Source organism: Tauraco erythrolophus, chromosome 4 (assembly GCF_009769465.1).
Source record: "Tauraco erythrolophus isolate bTauEry1 chromosome 4, bTauEry1.pri, whole genome shotgun sequence".
In the NCBI taxonomy this organism is placed as follows: domain Eukaryota; kingdom Metazoa; phylum Chordata; class Aves; order Musophagiformes; family Musophagidae; genus Tauraco; species Tauraco erythrolophus.
In genome coordinates, this window is record NC_141468.1 from 25,193,073 (window position 1) to 25,212,713 (window position 19,641).

The window sequence follows — 19,641 nt, forward strand, 5'->3', positions numbered from 1 at the left end:
CATACATATGACCAAAAGTAGTGTCAAAATTTTCTGGACACTATTCAGCATAAAGGACCAGCTTTATATAGGTTTTGGAGTATAACTTTGTGGGAAACTATGGCTGGTCCGTGGATCCCAGGACAGAAGATGAAGAAACTGACCTTGGAGAGATTGCTGTGTACTCCTCCAGATCTAAAAACTCCCTGGACAGAAGAAATGGAAAACAACTTGCAGATGCTGGGAGAGCCAGGGAACCGTAAGATAGGGAGGAACTGTAAGATAAGAAACTGGACTGTGTTTCTGCACTAATTGTCTGATGTAATGAATTTGACTTGGATTACATTGAGCGCGTGATCACCAGTCACGTATTAGGCTAGGGCGCGTGAACAGCTGTCATTAACCAATCACCTAATCGCTTATGTTGTGTGCACTGATAGAATTAGTATAAAAGTGTGCTGGAACCTGCAAGAGTTAGATGGAATTAATTATACAATAAATGAATACTACTTGAACCTGTGTATGTCGTGTCCATCTCAACAGTGACATACAGCAACATCACTTGAATAAAATTTGTTATTCTCAAAGAGAAATGTTCATTTGTGAGGTAAGAGAAACTTGAACTAACTTTAGAACTACTTCCTATATATAATGAATGTGAACAAAAATGTAGAAAGATATTCTCAGATATCAAGCCAGATGAAATGGGGATACTCACAATAATTGATCTTGAAATTGTAGAGGAAATTAAAAAAATGTCAGTTTTATGGCTGTCTTCTTAACTCAGCAGCAATGCTATGGAGCCATATTATCAGCCCAGCATTTCAGAGAATATCTGATACTCTGTTCTGAATAGACTAGTGTAGTCTGTCAGCATATTTGTTCACAGAATAGTTCCAAATTCTTAACAAACTTTTGTCTAATAACTACAAAATATTGCCTTGTCCTGGAAAAAGGAACAAATCTTAGTGACATAGGTATCAAAATACAAAGATTTTTTCAAAGTGAAGTTTTTTAGGAAAATAACAGCTTTTTGCTATGGTGATATAGCATAAAGTTAAATCAAGGCAAAATATTATAATTAATATAACATATTCATAATTCAGATCAATGTTGTAACTTCAAAAATCTGGGGAAGACAGCCATTGAAGAAAAGGTAGATTGTATCTATAGTGGTAGACAAAGTACATAAGTAGCAGCTGAAAGTCATTTTAATCAGTTGTAAAGACACTGTTACTTTTTTCAGTTCCATTTCTTTGAAGTGATTGGGCCAAAATCTACTCTCATTCGCACAAACACAATTTTGAGTACTTGGCGCTGAGCTGAAGCCAGTTAGTGAAGTCAGTAAAGCTGGGGATATACTTTAGTTTAATACCCTTAAAAAGCGGGTATCAAAAAAGTTTAGACTTTTAAAAAATTTTTTTATATGCATGGTGATTAGAAGCTTCTATGCAATAAAACTTCACTGCAGAGTTAAAGTGAAAAGAAAGAAACTGTGCAGATTTCTGGTTCAGAAATGCTGAGCATTCCAGGGCAGCAGAAGTCTACTTACTATAATAAATATAAAAATCTGCTTTTAAAAGAAAAAAATATTTAGAAAGGTAAATTTGAAATATGCGCTTTTTACTAAGCCAATATACCCAATAGTGAATTAAGGAAAATTTTACATATTCTCTTCTATGAAAGAACTAATTCTTTTAGATCTTGGTGGGATTTCTCTTCACTGCACACTGCCATAACAATCTGAGGTGTAAATGTGACATAGATTAGAATATAAGTAGAAACTCTCTTGAAACATTTAAAACAGGAGTGGAAGTAGAGTACAGTTAGAGTTGGAAAGTTTAGCAGAAGAAGAATTCCTGCTTTGGAAGAAATATTTTCTGGATGACCTAACATGTCTTATCCCTTCTAAGATTCTGCAAAATGGCAAAATAAAGTTGTCTCTGGTGTGCAGAGTTTTTTAAAGCTCACATTAAAGATATACAGACCTAGAGTCAGAGTACATTTCTGAAACATTTTAGCCAACATGATAAGTACTTTAACAATAAAACCCAGAGGGATGTGGTGTTACCCATGTTAAAATACACGCAGAGGTCGTTTCTTTGAACAGACCTACCTTTGAGGTGATACCAGGACAATTTGAAAGAGAGGTCACCTTTGCAAAGTAACATGTATTTTGACAGGTACACAAAATCTGTCTTTATATAGCCAGATTATAAACTTTTGGCAAATTGCAATTCTGATGTGCTCACTTCTCAGGAACCCCTGCAAATGCCATGGCTTCCCTTCCTTCAAATGGGGGTCACTCACACAAAAAAGAGCAAAGAAGGGTGAAGCCACAGCATTGGCACACGTCACTGTGTCAGGAACATCTGCTCCCAAATTAACAAATATTCCGTCTCCCAAACTCACAAATGCGTATGCCTTAAGCATGTGAAATAGTCTTAGGAGGAAGAGCAACGTCATTCCCTGTGACCCCACTCAGCTGACTTGGGGTACACGTTTTGCCACAGCAGTACTAACGTGAGAGCTAGACTGCTCTTTTTTTTTTTCCAATAAATGAGCTTTATTATTTGCACAGATAGAGAGACTGCGTCTTATGCTAGTAACACATGCAGATTAATACATTTGTATAGTACAAAAATTACTTGACACTTTGCTTGTTTCTCCTCCTTCCCAAGTGAGAATTTTACAGTAATTAGAATAAGCACTATTTTGTCATTTTGAGTGTGTGTTTCTTATTGTTTTGTATATTCTAAAGCCATGTCATCCAAAAGATATTCAGAAAATAAAATCTCAGGTAAAAAATCCCTGTTTAAAAATACTGAGCTTGATTTACTACATACACTAAGCGTAGGAACAGAGACTACTAAGCTCTTCCCTTGAGACTGCTATTCAAGACCTCAATCACTTACACTCACAGGCTCACATAGAGCTTCCATGTGACACATGTTCTAATTTTTAAGTTATAGATATAAACAATTTTACCTGTTATCAAATCTGACATATAAAAAAAACCTCATTAATCTCATTTTTATGTGCTTTAATGAGATTCCTGGGTGCATACGAAATAGTATGACATATATGGCCTATTATGACCTATTTAGATTACAGTGCCTCTGGTAATAATTAGTAAATGCACCTTGAATTTTAAATAAATAGACATTTGAATAGTAGCCAAGGAAGGAAAGGGGAAAAAAAAGCACATATGTCATTTCCTAAAGCAAATAGAAAAGTTCAGTCTGATTATAAACACTTAACATTTGATATGAATGTCAACAGGAATAACAAAATATCTGTACTGGAGTGTGTGTGTCCTTACCTCTCTATACATAAAAATACCCGCCATAGGCATAGACATAATTATTTGAATAAGCCTATTGCACTGAAAGTATTTTTTTTAGCTCTCCAATTCATTATGCTACATTACACACTTAAAATACAACACAAATCATTCACCATCTATACTAGCATGACAGTTTAGAAGAAAAAAAATATCTTAAAATGATTGTGCATGAATACAACAGTCACTAGTTCAGGGCCTGATTAAAGAGAATAGAAAAGATGAGGTTGTTTCTTATATAATTTTTAATATGTGTTTTAATTATGTTGTCATTTTTTTCCTGTTAAAGACATAGACACAGAACAGCAGAGAAAGAAACCCACAAAACCAACACATCAGTCGGTCCTGAAAAGTGATTTAAGGACCAAGAGGAATTAAGTATGGATCTTACATGCTCAAATGTAAAACTGAGATCCAGACTTATCTCTCTTAGCCACTGCCTTACTGTAAAGAAGCCTAAGTAACTTAGGAAGCTCCTCTCTTTACCTCCGTATTCTCTTGACACCTGCAATGTTGCAGTTTGTTCAGACCTGATCAGACCTGCTCAAATCCCAACCCTTTGGCTTCAAAAACCTAGACAGAATAATATTTATGTCTTTAAATTGTAGTCAGTCATGAAAAATAGAAGACACTTGATCAAGTGAGCTGGAGGTCAGCCCCCAGTGTTTCCTTCACTTTATGGGTGAAGACAACTGGCATTTCAATGGCTTATTCCATAGCATCTTCAAACAGCACTTTTAAAGTAGATGAGATACCTTAAAAATGTCTTTTCCTCTCTATTGCCTTTAAAGACGTTCTGCCATGATTAGTACCGAAGTAGCCATCTAAACCTGTTGTAGGTGATAAAAGTAGCTTAAACTGTAAATGCTACAGGCTGCAGATAATTGTCTGTTTTTGTGTGTATGGGCAAATGTCTGAAATTGAATTTTTGTATTTTCAAGCAGAAGCTTTCTACTTTCTAGCTGCAACCGGTGTGAACTGGTTGTAAATTCTGATAACACTTGGACCGAACAAAAGTGTCACATTCCGAATCCTGTAATTAATAGAGACACATGAGCAAGAACCACCAATTAGGAAGCTATGGTTGTGCACATACACTATTTAGATGGGAAAGCTCAGGGTTTGGGCTTCTGGAAAGAAAGCTAGTGTTCAAAAGAAAGGCTCCTGAGAAGTGGTCTCAGAAAGAAAAAAAGGTCTGAAAAGAAGTTGGTGAACGTCCTGACTGAAGAAAAAATACTGAAAGTGGGAGATGAACCTGGAGATCAAAGAGCTGAGTAGAGTTGAATGCTGGGGGATGTCCAGGGACTTGGGCTGAAACTGGCAGCTGCAAGCAGCTGTGTGGCACAAACTGACACAACTTTCTGCCTGACCTTCTTGGGCAGCAGGGACCTCCCTGTGGGGAAGGGAAATTGAGAGCTAGGGAACATAGCACTTTGTAGAGCAAGTGAGTAGGTGTGTGAGACAATCTAACAGGGTAAAAGCCCTAGTATTGAAGGTTCTTAAATAAATCCCAGCATCCAGCTCCACTGCAGGTTGTTGATTATTCTGTCTTACCTGTGATGAAACCTTATGTGTCTGAATTTGGGCAAGGTAAATTGCGTCTAAAATGATGTGACTGAGTCTATCATGAAAAGCAGATGTAACCAGATTATTTTATGTTATACAATCACGAGAAGAAGAGATTACCCATAATAAAAGGGCGTGGACCTCTTCAGGTTGCTGAGCAACCACATCTCAGTACTTTTAGCCTGACAATACTCCCTCCTGTCAGAAAACACCAGCTGCTGTGCAGTTGAGTGTGGGAACACCTACACTTCTTCCTCAAGCTCATGAAAACTGTCATCACATAACAAAGAATGCAACAAAGAAAGCTGGTGACAGAAATCAAACACAGCAGCAAAGATGCATTAGCAAGTGTTCAGGAGAAGGATCCCTATTTCTAGCATCAATCTGGGGTTTTATCTGGAAACTACACAAAAAATTCAAATAGTATTGTAGGAAGAGACAGATGTCACAGATAGGATGTAGCCTGTAAGACTAACTGCAGCTCATCTTTTTTGTCAGGATCCAGAGAACTATATTCCAGAAGATGAATGAGATACCTCAAATGACTGAAGTGGAATTCAAGTGCTTCATTTCTCAGTTATGACACTATTCTCTTTCTGTCTCACCTACTGCTTCATTCCAAACCAGCCAAAAACTTTCATCCTTTGCATTTTCAATGTCAGCATTTCCTTCACACCTGAAGTTCTGTTTATGAGGCTGGTGAGATATGCTTCAGTTTGCACAGTTTTAAATGGATCCATGCCTAAACCATGTCAATGTCCAACAGCTACTTAGAAATTACTTGGTCCTTGTCCATGACATTTAATGAGCTTCACTTTGTGGATAATTACAGAGTATTTTGCATACATTACAGTCCATATCAATCACAATGACAGTGACCTCTGCTATTTACTTAGGAAGTTTTTGAGCAAAAGATTTTGTAAGGACCATGAGAGCATACCCAGGAGCTCCTGGAGATTTGGCTGACAGGGCTCAGGGCCAGCTTGTAGCCAGTGCATCCGAGGGTGTCCCCTTCCCAGTGGTGAGCCTGGGGAGAGGCTGCCAGGTGCCGTGAGGCTGAACTCTGGCCCAGGGAAGTGCTTTCAGTTGAGGCTCTCACCATGGTCCTGCCAGAGCTCCAGCTCCAGCTCCTGCTGTCCTGTAGCCATGTACCTGATCACAGGTCCTGCTGAGCCACAACTACTTGCAGGCCAACATCCCAGTCTTTGAGCCCAGACAGGTGCCTGATGACCTGGGCCAGCCTTGCATTTACTACAAAGACTTCATTGTGAACCTAACTTAAAACACAGAAATAAAAACCAAAAATTCAGATTTGAGTTTGCCTCGTCAGTTGCTGTAAGTAGGGTTAAAATTTCAGATAGAACTCCAAGCTTGTTTTGTCTTAACCCTTTAACTTTTTATAGTTGTGATATCTTATTTATTTCCCTTTCTACTCCAGATGAGTTATTTTTCATCTGATCATTTACTTTCTTATTATTTCATACTCACTTTTTTGTGATAATACATCTTAATGTAATATCCCATAACTTTCATCAGGAAAAGTTCCTTGGATTCAGTAAAGAGTGTATTGTATAAACCAGAGAAAGAACAAGGCTTTCCTTAAAAGGGTGACTTTTCCAGTAGCCAGGGAATTTACCTTGAATGATGGTTACTCTTGTTGGAATCCCTACATTACCTCTGGAAATGCTCAGATGAATGCTCTGCTCACTGGGCTGAGTCAAGTGGATGTTCATACAAGAGGTAGAGCATCCTTAATAGACAAGGGAGATAAATTCAGAGTACCTCAGGTAGTCTTTTCCACAACTTATTTGTCTTGAATATCGAGCAATTCTATTAAATTTAACCTCCTTTCAGTCTGCCTTACTTTGGAACGATTTTATTTTGTATAAATAATTAGCCATTCCCAGGGGAACATGGAGAGGCTACCTTGAATATTTAAATCTTTCCTTCAGTGAACTGTTTACACAGTGGAAGAGCTCCAAGAGAAGTCACTGGGGGATAATGAATACAATAAAATCCAGATCAAAATTAGGAAAGTCACTAGGCATAAAAGAATCTTGGGATCTTGTCAGAGATTGTGGATCAGACACAACTGGAATTTGAATATGGTTAGTGAAAAACAATGAAAAATCTTTGTGTATAAAGTAATAGGTTGATAGCTGACAATCATTAAAGAAAAATGAGATCTCTGAATCATAACAGATAGCTCTACGGAAATGTCACGTCAGTGCAGGAGCAGACAAGAAAACAGATGTAATTCTAGGAATTATTTTGAAAGAAATGGAAAATAAAATAGGAATCCTCTTTATGCTCTTTTTGTAGAAATCCATGGTATGTGTACATCTGAATTTCGTGTACAGTTCTTACTGGTGAAAATTTATAGTAGAACTGGAAAAGCTCTGGAAAAGTGTGACAAAAGTGTTTAAAAGTATCAAACAGTAGAAGAAATTATTGAATAGATTACAGCTTTCCAGCCCAGAAAAAAGGCAAGTGAGGGAGTTACATAAAGATGTGTAAAGTCATGTATGTCATGAATAAAATGCATAGGAGATGAATATTATAAGAACTAAAGAACGTCCCAAAAGAGATAAAGGTTGTATATAAACAATTTCTTCATTCAGTGTATATCCTTGTTACAGAATATTGTTGACGCTAAAAACTTACATGAGTTCAAGCATAGAGTGTGTGAATTCATAGAATCAAAGAACAGCAACTGAGGAGTATTAAGAACAGATTTCCATCTTGTTCAGAATAGGCTTACCCATCTCCTCTTACTAAGCATTGCTGGAAACTGCAGGAGGCACCGGTATAACCTAGTTGCGTTTTTATGTTCTTTTCAATATCTCACATAAACATCTACCAATAGCCATGTTTCAGGTTTGCTGTTTTTTTTTAGTTTTCAATGTTACAAACTGAGGCCCAGAGAGAGAAGGTGAATTCTCCAAGGTAACACACTCAATCAACATCAGAGATAGAGAAAAGAAATAACTGTCTCTTGACTGTCATCCTTGTGCTTCACTGAGACAGAGAGCAAGCCTTGCGTGTTTAGTGGATCTCTAAAGCATGACTAGATATATTCAATTTTCAAAAAAAAGAAATTTAAAAATCACTAATAAAATCTGTATGCAATAAAATGAGTTTTAAAAAATAATACATTGCAGAGGGGAGAAAATCTGACAGCAGGCACTATGTCTCATATCATGTCTTGGAGTGTGTGTATTCTGCACACAAACACTACCATGCATTTCTCTCTGTTTGATTAGGCTCAGCTGGATGCAGTATTCTTGATGGAGGCACAATACAAAGAAATGCTCTTTTCTCTCCCTGAGAAAGTGTCTCTTTTTTTTACTTCTTTTCTTTGCAGCAGGTTCCTAAGTGGTCTGAGCAAAGCCAAAGGTCTTTGTTTCCTACTGTCTTGACATATCAAGGGCACATGAGTATTTATCTCAGCATACTCGGGTATGAAAAAATGCAGTCATAATCTTTCAAGAAGATTTCCACATTTCTTACTTTGCAAGAAACAATTTTACATAGCCCTAAGTGGGAGAAAAGGAAGATAGTGACTATCTATACAAAAATCGAAATCCTAGTTTCCATGATTTGAATGAGAATGTTTGCACCTTACTTTTACCTAATTTCACTCCAGTGAGCACTGAAAGGGCTGCGTTCATGCTAATGTGAAAGAGAATGCAATTGCCTAGTAGTATGAAGGGAAAGGAAAGCCCTTTGCTAATGCTATCAGAGACTGCTTTCTCTTGAGACATCACCAAACAGGATGGCACTCCAAGAAGGAAGAAAGGAATGAAGACATGTAAATGGAGCAGGCTTCATTTTCCTACTAACTTACATACTCGTGTAAATGTTAAGGTCTTTCTGAACGAAACATCCTGTTGTTAAATGATCAAGACCATGTAAAAAAATGTTCTCACATTAAGGTGAGAACATTCACAATAAGGTGAACCATTACTATATCATTTATATAACTAGAACACTTGTCATTGAAGACTGAGGCAAAAAAAAGTGATTGAGTACCTCAGCCTTCTCCATATCCTGGGTAATCAGGTCTCCCATTTCCTTCTGGAGAGGGCCCACATTTTTTCTAGTCCTCCTTTTATCACTGACATACCTATAGAAGCTTTTCTTGTTGCCCTTGATGTCCCTGGCCAGATTTAATTCTATCAGGGCTTTATCTTTCTTAACCTGATCCCTGGTTGCTCAGACAATTTTTCTGTACTCCTAGCAGGCTACCTGTCCTTGCTTCCACCCTCTTCTTCTAACCCTCTTTTGTGCTTGAGTTTGTTCAGGATCTTCTTGTTCATCCATGCAGGCCTCCTAGTGTTTCTGCCTGACTTACTCTTTGTTGGGATGCACCACTCCTGAGCTTGGAGGAGGTGATCCTTCGATATCAACCAGCTTTAATGCGCCCCTCTTCACTCCAGAGCTTTATCCCATGGTACTCTATAAAGCAGATCCCTGAAGAAGCCAAAATCTGTTCTCCAGAGTAGTGAGCTTGCTGTGCTCCCTTCTCACTGCCCTAAGGATCTTGAATTCCACCATTTCATGGCCACTATAGCCAAGGCTGCCCTTGAGCTTCACATTCCTCACCAGCTCCTCTGTGTTAGTGAGAACAAGGTCCAGCATAGCACCTCTCCTCGTTGATTGTTCTGTCACTTGGAGAAGGAAGTTATCATCAATGCCTTCCAAGAACATCCTTGTTTGCATTTCATTGTGTTTGGGAATATTTACAACTCATTCACAAATAAAAATGTTCATCCATCCCTCTACTTCTGCTTTCATATTTTGCTATTCAATTTTGAAAGATAGGCAGGAGTTAATATTTTCATTTCGTAAGACATTTTTAAGAAAAAAACCCAAACTTTGACCTGAAAGAAAAATTCAAAGTTTCCTGAGAAAATTAGATATGCATGATATGATAAAATGACAGAATAACTACATGCATAATACTAACCTAACCTTGAATTTTTCATATTTAAGTAATGAAAACATATTTATAAAATTAGTCAAAACATTATTAAAATTATAAACTCAGATTTCTCCCATTCAAAAAACTTACTTAACTATGTTCCTTTAAATATTCCTTAAGATTAAACTGCATTTGTTCACTCAATTTGTTTCACTCATTCAGTGAAAAACAGTTCTGTCTAAAATATCTCAACAAAAATTGATTGTATCTTCCACAGAATTAGCAACAGAATTGTAGGAAGAAGAGCTTCATTCAGGAGATCTGTATACCATGGAGATGTACAAGAGTTTTCTCTCATATGTGGGAAAAAACACATAGAAGCTAAAACTCAGATAAAAAGTAACCTAAATCAGAGACTATCAGAAGAACAACACAAAAGAAGAATGTAACTCACTGGCAGAATACATGAAATATCCGTCAATATCTGCTGAGGTTTTACATGACCTTCAAGCCAGAAATAGGACTGGCCTGGAATAGTGACAGGTGGCAAAGCATAACTAGCCAAGAAAACAAAAATATCTTATTGCTTGTTTTTGTCCTCACTGATCTGAGAGTAAAGACACTTATGTACTTCACTATGTTTAAGAATATCTCCTCTAAAAGGGAAAAATCAGATTGTCGATTTCTTCCACTACACTTTTGCTTAACTTTTAGTCACATTCTCAATATGCATCTCAATATCTCTTTCTGTATTTTAGAATTTAATAAAAATACACAATGAATAAAAAGACTGGTTATGCAACCATTCATGCAAAAGACTCTCCATTTGTCTTCATTTTAAAAAGCTGTGGAAGAAGTACACTCTGAGCACATACTAGTCTTCAACTACCCCTCTAGACAGAGGCTACTGAAGGAGTCAGTGCCAAATATCCACAAATCACACTCACATTCTATTCTGAGAGTGGAAGCAGAATGATCACTGCTTTTGACAGGAAACCCCTAGAAACAGTAATTTTCCTAGAAGAAGGTATTCTTCTCAGAGGAAAGGCCTTGCTGAGGACCAATTTGTTACCCATCTCAAAGACAATTACATACAAGAGCATACGTGCTTTAATGATAGTAAATTCTGTAATCCTTCTGCGAAATGTTGGGAAGAGGTTGGAATTACCTTTTCAGTCAGAACTGTCCAACCTGGATTTATATATCACTGTAGCGCACTCAAATTGTTTGTGGAGACTGGAAAATTCAGTTGAAATAGATTCATTTTCATGAAAATTTACAGTTTCAAAGAATATCTGTTTTATTGTAGAGTTTCCAGGCGGTTCCGAGAAGAGTAGCGTTCATTTGGGAAAGGCCTACCATAATTATATTTCTTTATTACAAGGCAATATTTGAAGAGTGTTTGGGCTACTATATCACACTTCAGTAGAATATTACTGCACATAATGTTTCTAAACAATAACAGGCACTCTTGGAATGTTTGACACCTCTCTTTCACCTGAACTAGAACTTCTAGTCCCAGAATTACTGGCAGCGTTATTTGACCCTGATCCAAGAGAGTCATTTTGAAACAAGATGAAATGTAATGCAGACTCACAGAGGAAGGAAGTGAGAAGCTGGGGTAATCCTCCCCAGCCCATTTACTGGTGAGTATAATCCCTCTGAGGTTTTGGCAATGTTGCTTCACTGGTACTATATGTTACAATATCTCAGACTAACAGTTTATGTTGAGTGAATAATAGCTTGACTCCAAACTTTTTCATGTACTTTACAATGAAGTTAAACTCTGTAGACTTGTCAAAGTTTTAGTTCATTTCATGACATTAATACCTGCTACTGTCTGTACCAACTGCTTAGCTTAAGATATTTGTCCTGTTCTTGGAGTTTTCAGTTCTGAATTTCTTATCATTATACGTCAAATCATAGAATCATAGAATCATAGAATGGTTAGGGCTGGAAGGGACCTTCAAAGGTCATCTAGTCCAACCCCCCTGCAACAAACAGGGATATCTCCAACTAGATCAGGTTGCTCAGGGCCTCGTCCAACCTGGCCTTGAATGTCTCCAGGGATTGGGAGCATCCACCACCTCTCTGGGAAACCTGTTCCAGTGTTCTACCACTCTCATGGTAAAAAATTTTTTCCTAATATCCAATCTGAATCTACCTCCCTCTATTTTAAAACCATTACCCCTTGTCCTGTCACAACAGGCCCTCCTGAACAACCTCTCCCCATCTTTCTTGTAGGCCCCCTTGAGGTACTGGAAGACCACTATAAGGTCACCCCGGAGCCTCCTCTTCTCCAGGCTGAACAGCCCCAACTCTTTCAGCCTGTCCTCATAGGAAAGGTGCTCCAGCCCTCTTATCATCTTCGTGGCCCTCCTCTGGACCCTCTCCAACTGGTCCATGTCCTTCTTGTGTTGGGCGCTCCAGAACTGGACGCAGTACTCCAGGTGAGGTCTCACGAGGGCAGAGTAGAGGGGGAGAATCACCTCCCTCGACCTGCTGGCCACGCTCCTCTTGATGCAGCCCAGGATGCGGTTGGCCTTCTGGGCCGCAAGAGCACATTGCCGGCTCATATTGAGCTTCTCGTCCACCAGTACTCCCAAGTCCTTCTCCTCAGGGCTGCTCTCGATCCATTCTCTGCCCAGTCTGTATTTGTGCCTGGGATTGCCATGACCCAGATGTAGGACCTTGCACTTGGCCTGGTTGAACTTCAGGAGGTTGGCACGGGCCCACCTCTCCAGCCTGTCGAGGTCCCTCTGGACTAGCTGCCTGCTTACTATCACATAATCTTAATATTTCATTGCGCTGCTTTCTCTTTTAAAAACTCGTATGTATGTTTACATAAAGAGATTCAATATATACTATACATATCATGTCTTTGTATAAATGCAAAATTAAATGAAATATTTTTGTTCTTCCAATCAGTATTTCTGATAGAAATGTTTCTCACAGCAGTAATGTGAAATAATTTCATATCTAGAGAAGAAATTGGAATGGCTGAAGTCCATTCTGGAACTGAGCTTTTGTGCTGTTGGTATTGCTGCCAATGCTTTTTGCAGCAGCTGCCTAGCTTCACTGTACAGTCCTGATACCATCTGAGCATGCTGAATAATTTTTTTTTCTTCTCTCTTTTTTAATGCATTGCTGAAGTACAGGAGTAATTTCACTGGGCTTAGTTTGAAGGATTACTGAGCTTCTCAAATTGAGGTGGACAAATAGACTGCATTGATTTCACAACTGAAAGTTAAAAATATAGAAACGTTTACTCAAGCATCAAGACATTTTGAAGCAGAGCAACAGTTCATGTGGACACATAAGAATAGGAAGAAACCTTTACTCTGCAAACAAGGACAATTTTGTTTGATCACAATCTGTTGTTCTTACCATTCATGAGGGAAATAAAACTGCCACATGCCTCATAAGTGTGTGATATGAGCACATATATAGAAAATAATTTTATCAGTGAATACCAGAGGAGGATTTTTCATTTCCCAGCCATTCTTCTATTTGGTCTTCAGCAGAGACAATTAATGTTAAGTTTGGAGGCAATAAAAATAGTTTCATAAATAAATATTGTGTGTGATGCAAAAAGAAATGGCTAAACCAGATAAAACCCTGAAGTTCTTAAAATAAATCTGTTTAGCCTCAAGAATACAAGGAGCAGGGGGACGACAGCAACAGTGACAGTGACAGTGATGACTTATCCATCTGTATGAATGTCTGATTAGGAGGCATCAAAGAAGGTGGAGTCAGACTTTTTTCAGTCATAGAATCATAGAATCATAGAATGGTTTGGGTTGGAAGGGACCTCAAAGATCATCTAGTTCCAACCCCCCTGACATGGGCAGGGAAACCCTCCACTACACCAGGTTGCTCAAAGCCTCATCCAGCCTGGCCTTGAACACTTCCAGGGATGGGGGATCTACAACTTCTCGGTCATGTCCGTTGAAAGAACAAGAGACAATGGGTAAGAAAGTTTTACTCTATGGGTGGTTGAACATTGTAACGGGTAGCTCAGAGGTGTTCAGGAGTTTGGATTTGGAATCTTCCATTCTTGCAGCTATTCGAAACCTAACTGGAAGCATGTCTCAGTAACTTGCTTTAGATGACCCTGTTCTGAACAAGAGAGGCTAGACTAGACAACCTCTAGAGGTATCTCTGCCAACATCAAGTATTCTATGATTCCTGTGGAAACATCTGAACTATTTTTTCAACTTTATTCTCCTAGAGGTAGACCTTTGCATATGCTCAGAGCTTCACCTGCCTTGACATGCTGAGAAACTCAATAATAACAAGCTTGGGCCAGGATGTAGGTGTTACGCTCCTGTGGCTTGTCTGGCACTCTCTTGAGATCAGTACTAGCAAGTGCATTGGCAATGCTGTTTTCTTTTAAAATACTCTGGAAGACTGCTTTTTTACTCCTTCCTATGGATGCCCCATCCCTGGAAGCATTCAAGGCCAGGTTGGATGAGGATTTGAGCAACCTAATGTAGTGGAAGGTGTCACTGACCATGGCAAGGGGAGTGGAACTAAACGATCTTTAAGGTCCCTGTAAGGTGTCTGTGCTGTGAGCACTGCCCTGAGAGAGGGTTGAGTTATGGGGAAGGGCAAAGTGTCTCTTCTCTTGTCTCAACCACTCCTGGAGCAGGGATAAGGAAAGGTTCCAGAACTCCAGGAACAGAGGGCAATAAATAGGGACAACTCTCCCCCCAACCAATTAGGAACTCTCTTCCCCCATTAGCAAGTCAAATCTTGGATCCAGGATTGGTGATCCTTCTTTCTTTCTCTCTTTCTTTCTCTCTTTCTTTCTTTCTTTTTCTTTTTTCTTTCTTCCTCTCTTCCTCTCTTCCCCTCTCTCCCTCCCTCCCTCCCTCCCTCCCTTCCTTCCTTCCTTCCTTCCTTCCTTCCTTCCTTCCTTCCTTCCTTCCTTCCTTCCTTCCTTCCTTCCTTCCTTCCTTCCTTCCTTCCTTCCTTCCTTCCTTCCTTCCTTCCTCCCTTCCTTCCTTCCTTCCTTCCTTCCTTCCTTCCTCCCTTCCTTCCTTCCTTCCTTCCTTCCTTCCTTCCTTCCTTCCTTCCTTCCTTCCTTCCCTTCCTTTCTCCCCTATCTTTCTTCTTTTCTCTCTTTCATTCTTTCTCCCTCTCTTTCTTCCTTCCTTCTCTCTCTCCTCTCCCTGTGTCTCCCCCTTTCCTTCTCTCCTCTTCTCTCATTCTTCCTCCCTTCCTCTCTCTCCCCCCTCTCTCTTTTCCCCTCTCCCCCTCTCTCCCCACCCCTTTCCTCTCTATGTCTCTCTCCTCCCGCCCTTTTCTCTTAAAGCTGTTAAGTCACATAAGGGTTACCTTGGTTTTCTGTAAAGCTGCATGGCTCCTGCACTAGAGGGCTACTGCACAAGCACATGAGCTTGCAAGAACCCCGTAATGTTTTTATGTGTTAGTAAAAAAACCCAAAAATAAAAGCAAAAGCAAAAGCAAAAACAAAAACAGAAACAAAAACAAAACCAAAACCAAAACCAAAACCAAAACCAAAACCAAAAACAAAAACAAAACCAAAAACAAACCAACCCAAAACACCACTAACAAAAAAACCCCACCACAACTATGGAAATTTGTTGCCAACTATACCTCATTAAAAGCTGTAATTCAGAGGGGATTTTGCTAAGCATTGCCAACAGGAATGTGGCAATTTAAGATGATGACACAAAGTTCACAAATGTTACAAGGTTCTTTACAAGGTCAAGACCATTTTTTCCAATTTCATAGGTACAGCAACTAACTATTCTCGTGTTGTTAGTCTTATCTGGATAGTGAATAATATGTACAGTATTTGTTTTGAACAATCTTGTTCCCTTAAATCTCCATTCATTATGTTGTCACTACATGTCACTGCCAAAAAAATTACGCAGAAAAATTTTATTGAAATCTATATAACGGGCACTGTTTTCCTGAAGAGAAGCACACTTTTATTGTTGCAGGTTTTATTTGCTTTGTTTTGAGCAGTTTAATTAATTCTATGTTAAACAAAATCACTGTGTAAAATATAGAAGTGATAGAGAAATGTAAGCCATTTGGAAGAATGAAAAATTCTACCCTCCTTTGAATGTCCTAATCATTAAGCTTTATAATACGTTACTTCTAGAACAGTTTTTGAGACTCATTACATCTTGAATTATTTCTGTAGTGTAGCCCACAGTCAACAGGAGATAGGAAGGGCTCTATCACACAGAATAGTTTGTGACTGGTGATTCACTCTTCTCAGAAAAGTAAAATAGGTACGTTTTAATTCTCTTACACTGGAAGAACTACATGTGAAATGAATGCTCTAACAGCTAAGGCACTACACAAAAATTGGCCAGTAGCACTGTTTCTCTCGTTCAGCTGTGAACGCAGATAAAAAGCTTGAGTTGCACTTAGCTACTCAGTGCAATTGTAAAGGGCCTTATTTTGAGGAAATATTATGGATATTGCTGTCGTGCATAGAAACAATTGCTTGCAACCTTATTGAAATGTTTCTGCTCTTAACACTTAAATTTTAATACATCTCTGTTGATTAGTTCTAGCATTCTTAAAACAAGGTAAATTTTTTTAATATGAGTTTTCTATCTTTTTTTTTTTTAATTACTTTATCCTTCTCTGGCATTATCAAGACAGCAAGTTCAAAGTTAGGGATTCCACTCATGTACTTAAGTGCTATAAAACATGCAAAGTGTTTGATTGACTGAGGATGTGTCTCTGTGAAAGGATTCAGACAATAACGTTTCTGTCTTATCTTCAAGAAGGTGTGCTTATCTTCAAGAAGGACAAGGAACTGCGTGAGAGAGTCCAGCACAGGGCCACAAAGATGATTAAGGCAGTGGAGCATCTCCCTTATGAGGAAAGGCTGAGGGAGCTGGGTCTCTTTAGCTTGGAGAAGAGGAGACTGAGGGGGGACCTCATTAATGTTTATAAATATGTGAAGAGTGACTGTCATGAGGATGGAGCCAGGCTCTTCTCACTGGCATCCAATGACAGGACAAGGGGAAATGGATATAAGCTGGAACATAGGAGGTTCCGCTCAAACATGAGGAAGAAATTCTTCCCAGTAAGGGTACCAGAACACTGGAACAGGCTGCCCAGAGAGGTTGTGGAGTCTCTTTCTCTGGACATGTTCGAAACCCGCCTGGACACGTTCTTGTGTGATCTAATCTAGGTGGTCCTGCTCCTTCAGGGTCATTGGACTAGATGATCCTTTGAGGTCCCTTCCAACCCCTAACATTCTGTGATTCTGTGATTCTGTGATTCTGTGATTCTGTCTTGGTTCTAAATCAACGTCCCAGGAATTGACATAAATCTACAAGTCATAAAAATCTATAAACTTCAGAGCAAACCCAGGGAAATGATGCCTAAGTAAGGATTATATTTCTTCTGAACTGGAATAAAGTAATACCTGGTCTAGAACATGGGTACAGGGATTGCCAGGCTCTGTCTTCCTCATATTTGTAGACACAACCTTTCCTTTCTCATTTCATAAGGTGCTTATTGTGAATTTCCTGTCCTCTTAAAAAGGTGTGTTTTACTTGTCTGCATCGGTTGAACGTTTATATTTATTACATATGTCATGATTTGATGTGGGGGGGGAGGTCCAGGTGGCAGAAGCTGCCCATCACACTGGACTCCCATCCCCCTCGGGGCTTGAGCCAATCGGCACCTCTGCGAATTGCCCTATTTACATTGGGACAAAGGAACCAGAAAGGTGTCCCTTTGCCCAGGAGCAAGGAGAAGGGAGGGGGGCATGGCCCCCTCTCCCCGGCACCCGGCTGGGCGGCGGCCCATGCCGGGCTGGGGCGATGGAGACGCTTGGGGAACTCAGGGAGAGCCCCGCTCCTGGGGTGCCCACCGGGCTGAGTTCACCCAGAAAAGACTGAGATCTGAGAGAAACAACCACACCAACACTAAGATCAGTAAAGATGGAATGGAACAACGTGTGCCGCACCTGAGTCCCCCTTGCAAGTGGCCCCTTTGCAACCAGTCTTTGGTGGAGCAAGCAGAGACTCACTTGCAGCCCATGGAGGATCCACGTGGAGAAGAGATGCCAGAGCCTGAGTACGGTACGCATCTAAAGTCTGTGGGACAGCCCCCACCGATGGGGAGGTGTTTTGTTAAAGGAGATGCCTGAGCCTAAGACTATTGTGAATTATGGACACAGGTCGAGACGCATTTGCGCATTTATGCATTTAAAGTCTGTATGGAGACGCATTTAAAGTCGATGTGACGACCCACGCCAGAGCACATTTAAAGACTGTATGACGACCCACGCCAGAGCGAGTGGCTACAGCTCCTTAAAAGTCCAGGACTGGTAAAGCCCGCACTTGGGGCAATCCGATGGGGTAAGGATTTGCCCCCCCAGCGGGTAGGATTCACGCTTTCGCCGTGAGTAGGGGATCCACTGGAGCAAGGGACAATGGTGTAAGGACTCCTTCTCCTTTAAGAGAAGCGGCAGTAACAACATGGAATGAACTGACCTGCACTCCCCCATTCCCTGCCCCCTGCGCCTCTGGAGGGAGGAAGTAGAGCCGGGAAGAAAAGGCAAAGGGATGGGAGTGGTGTTTTTTTAGATCTGACCTTGTTTTCTTGTTATCCTCTCAAGTAACCATTTTTGTCTGCTTTTCTCTTTGTAGGTAGCTGTTAATAAACTGTTTTGCTTTAAGAAAACAGCCTCTTTTGCCCGGGACCGTGGTTGGTGGCTGCTCCTCTGTTCCTGTCTTGACCCTCAGCTCTTTTATTACATTTTTCTCCTCTCCACTTTACCGGAGTGGGAGAGCTGCGTGGAGTTTAGTTGTCAGATCGGCCTAACTCTCGACAACATGTGATACATATTCAGAGTACATAAATATAGAAAACAGACAGGAAATACTCTAAATAAGCATAGCGTATCTATGAATAACTAGTGAGCAATAAACAGCAATATAACAGAAATTTAGGCAGATCTGCTATTTAGGTATTAAAGAAGTGCGACTATCTGTCACAATGATGTACTATAAATATGACACATACTGTAGAAATATTAATTTTAGAAATGTTATAAAGGTTCTTTTCTAACTTGAAGGTTAATTATTTTATCTTTAAGCTACTAGGTTTCTAATTTTGCACCCAAACTAATACACAAAAATGCACGAAACTTTACCAAAGGAAATGTCACATCCTGAAATAGTAAAAAGGAGAAAAAACAGAAGTGGCAACTATTGAAAAAAGGGCAGATAAAGAGGCTGCAGGCATTTGTCAAATTTAGTTATCCAGGACCTTTCAAATATATTGTAGTGTTCCAAAATTCAGATTTTTGTACACTTCTGTGATCCTGCTATGTTGTTTGGATCGCACTTTTATTTGAACTAGACATGAGTAGGAAGGCAGTGCTTGAACCTGTAAGGAGTGAAGAAATAATCTCAATAAGCATCCCTTTAAATCTCCTCACTCTACATAAATGATGCCTGATGCCTGTTATGGACTCAGTGACAATTTTGCCTAATTAAGCTGAACTACAATTGTCACAGGGAGACCTGCTCTTTCAAATGTGTTAGGAAAACTGTCTTTCATGATAAAAGAGGCAGCTTTTTTCTTATTTGTAAATAAGCAAGTGCAGCACTGCTGGTAGGATCAAATTTTGAGTGCTTTACCAAAGCTGAAGGATACCTGTGCACCACAATGTGTTTTGATACAAAAGAGAAAAAGTAGAAGCAGTAGTTCAGATACAATAATGGCATAAAAGACTGTGTGAATATGTGTGTGTGTACATGTGCATTTATTTCTGATGCTTATCTATTGATATATACACATTCATATGAAATGTGTATAT

At 39.5% G+C, this 19,641-nt stretch overlaps 1 protein-coding gene across 2 annotated transcripts in view; it reads left to right on the top strand.

Moving 5' to 3' along the window:
• Positions 1–19,641, top strand: part of POT1 (protection of telomeres 1) — a 555,480-nt gene that overhangs the window by 52,156 nt on the left and 483,683 nt on the right. Inside the window, exon 1 of one of the 2 annotated variants that reach the window (XM_086610455.1) lies at positions 18,509–18,528. The exons of the other annotated variant lie outside the window; for it this stretch is intronic. The gene's annotated coding sequence lies outside the window, so the exon portion shown is untranslated. Of the gene's footprint in view, positions 1–18,508; positions 18,529–19,641 lie in introns of those variants that run through there. 2 annotated transcript variants of the gene reach the window in all.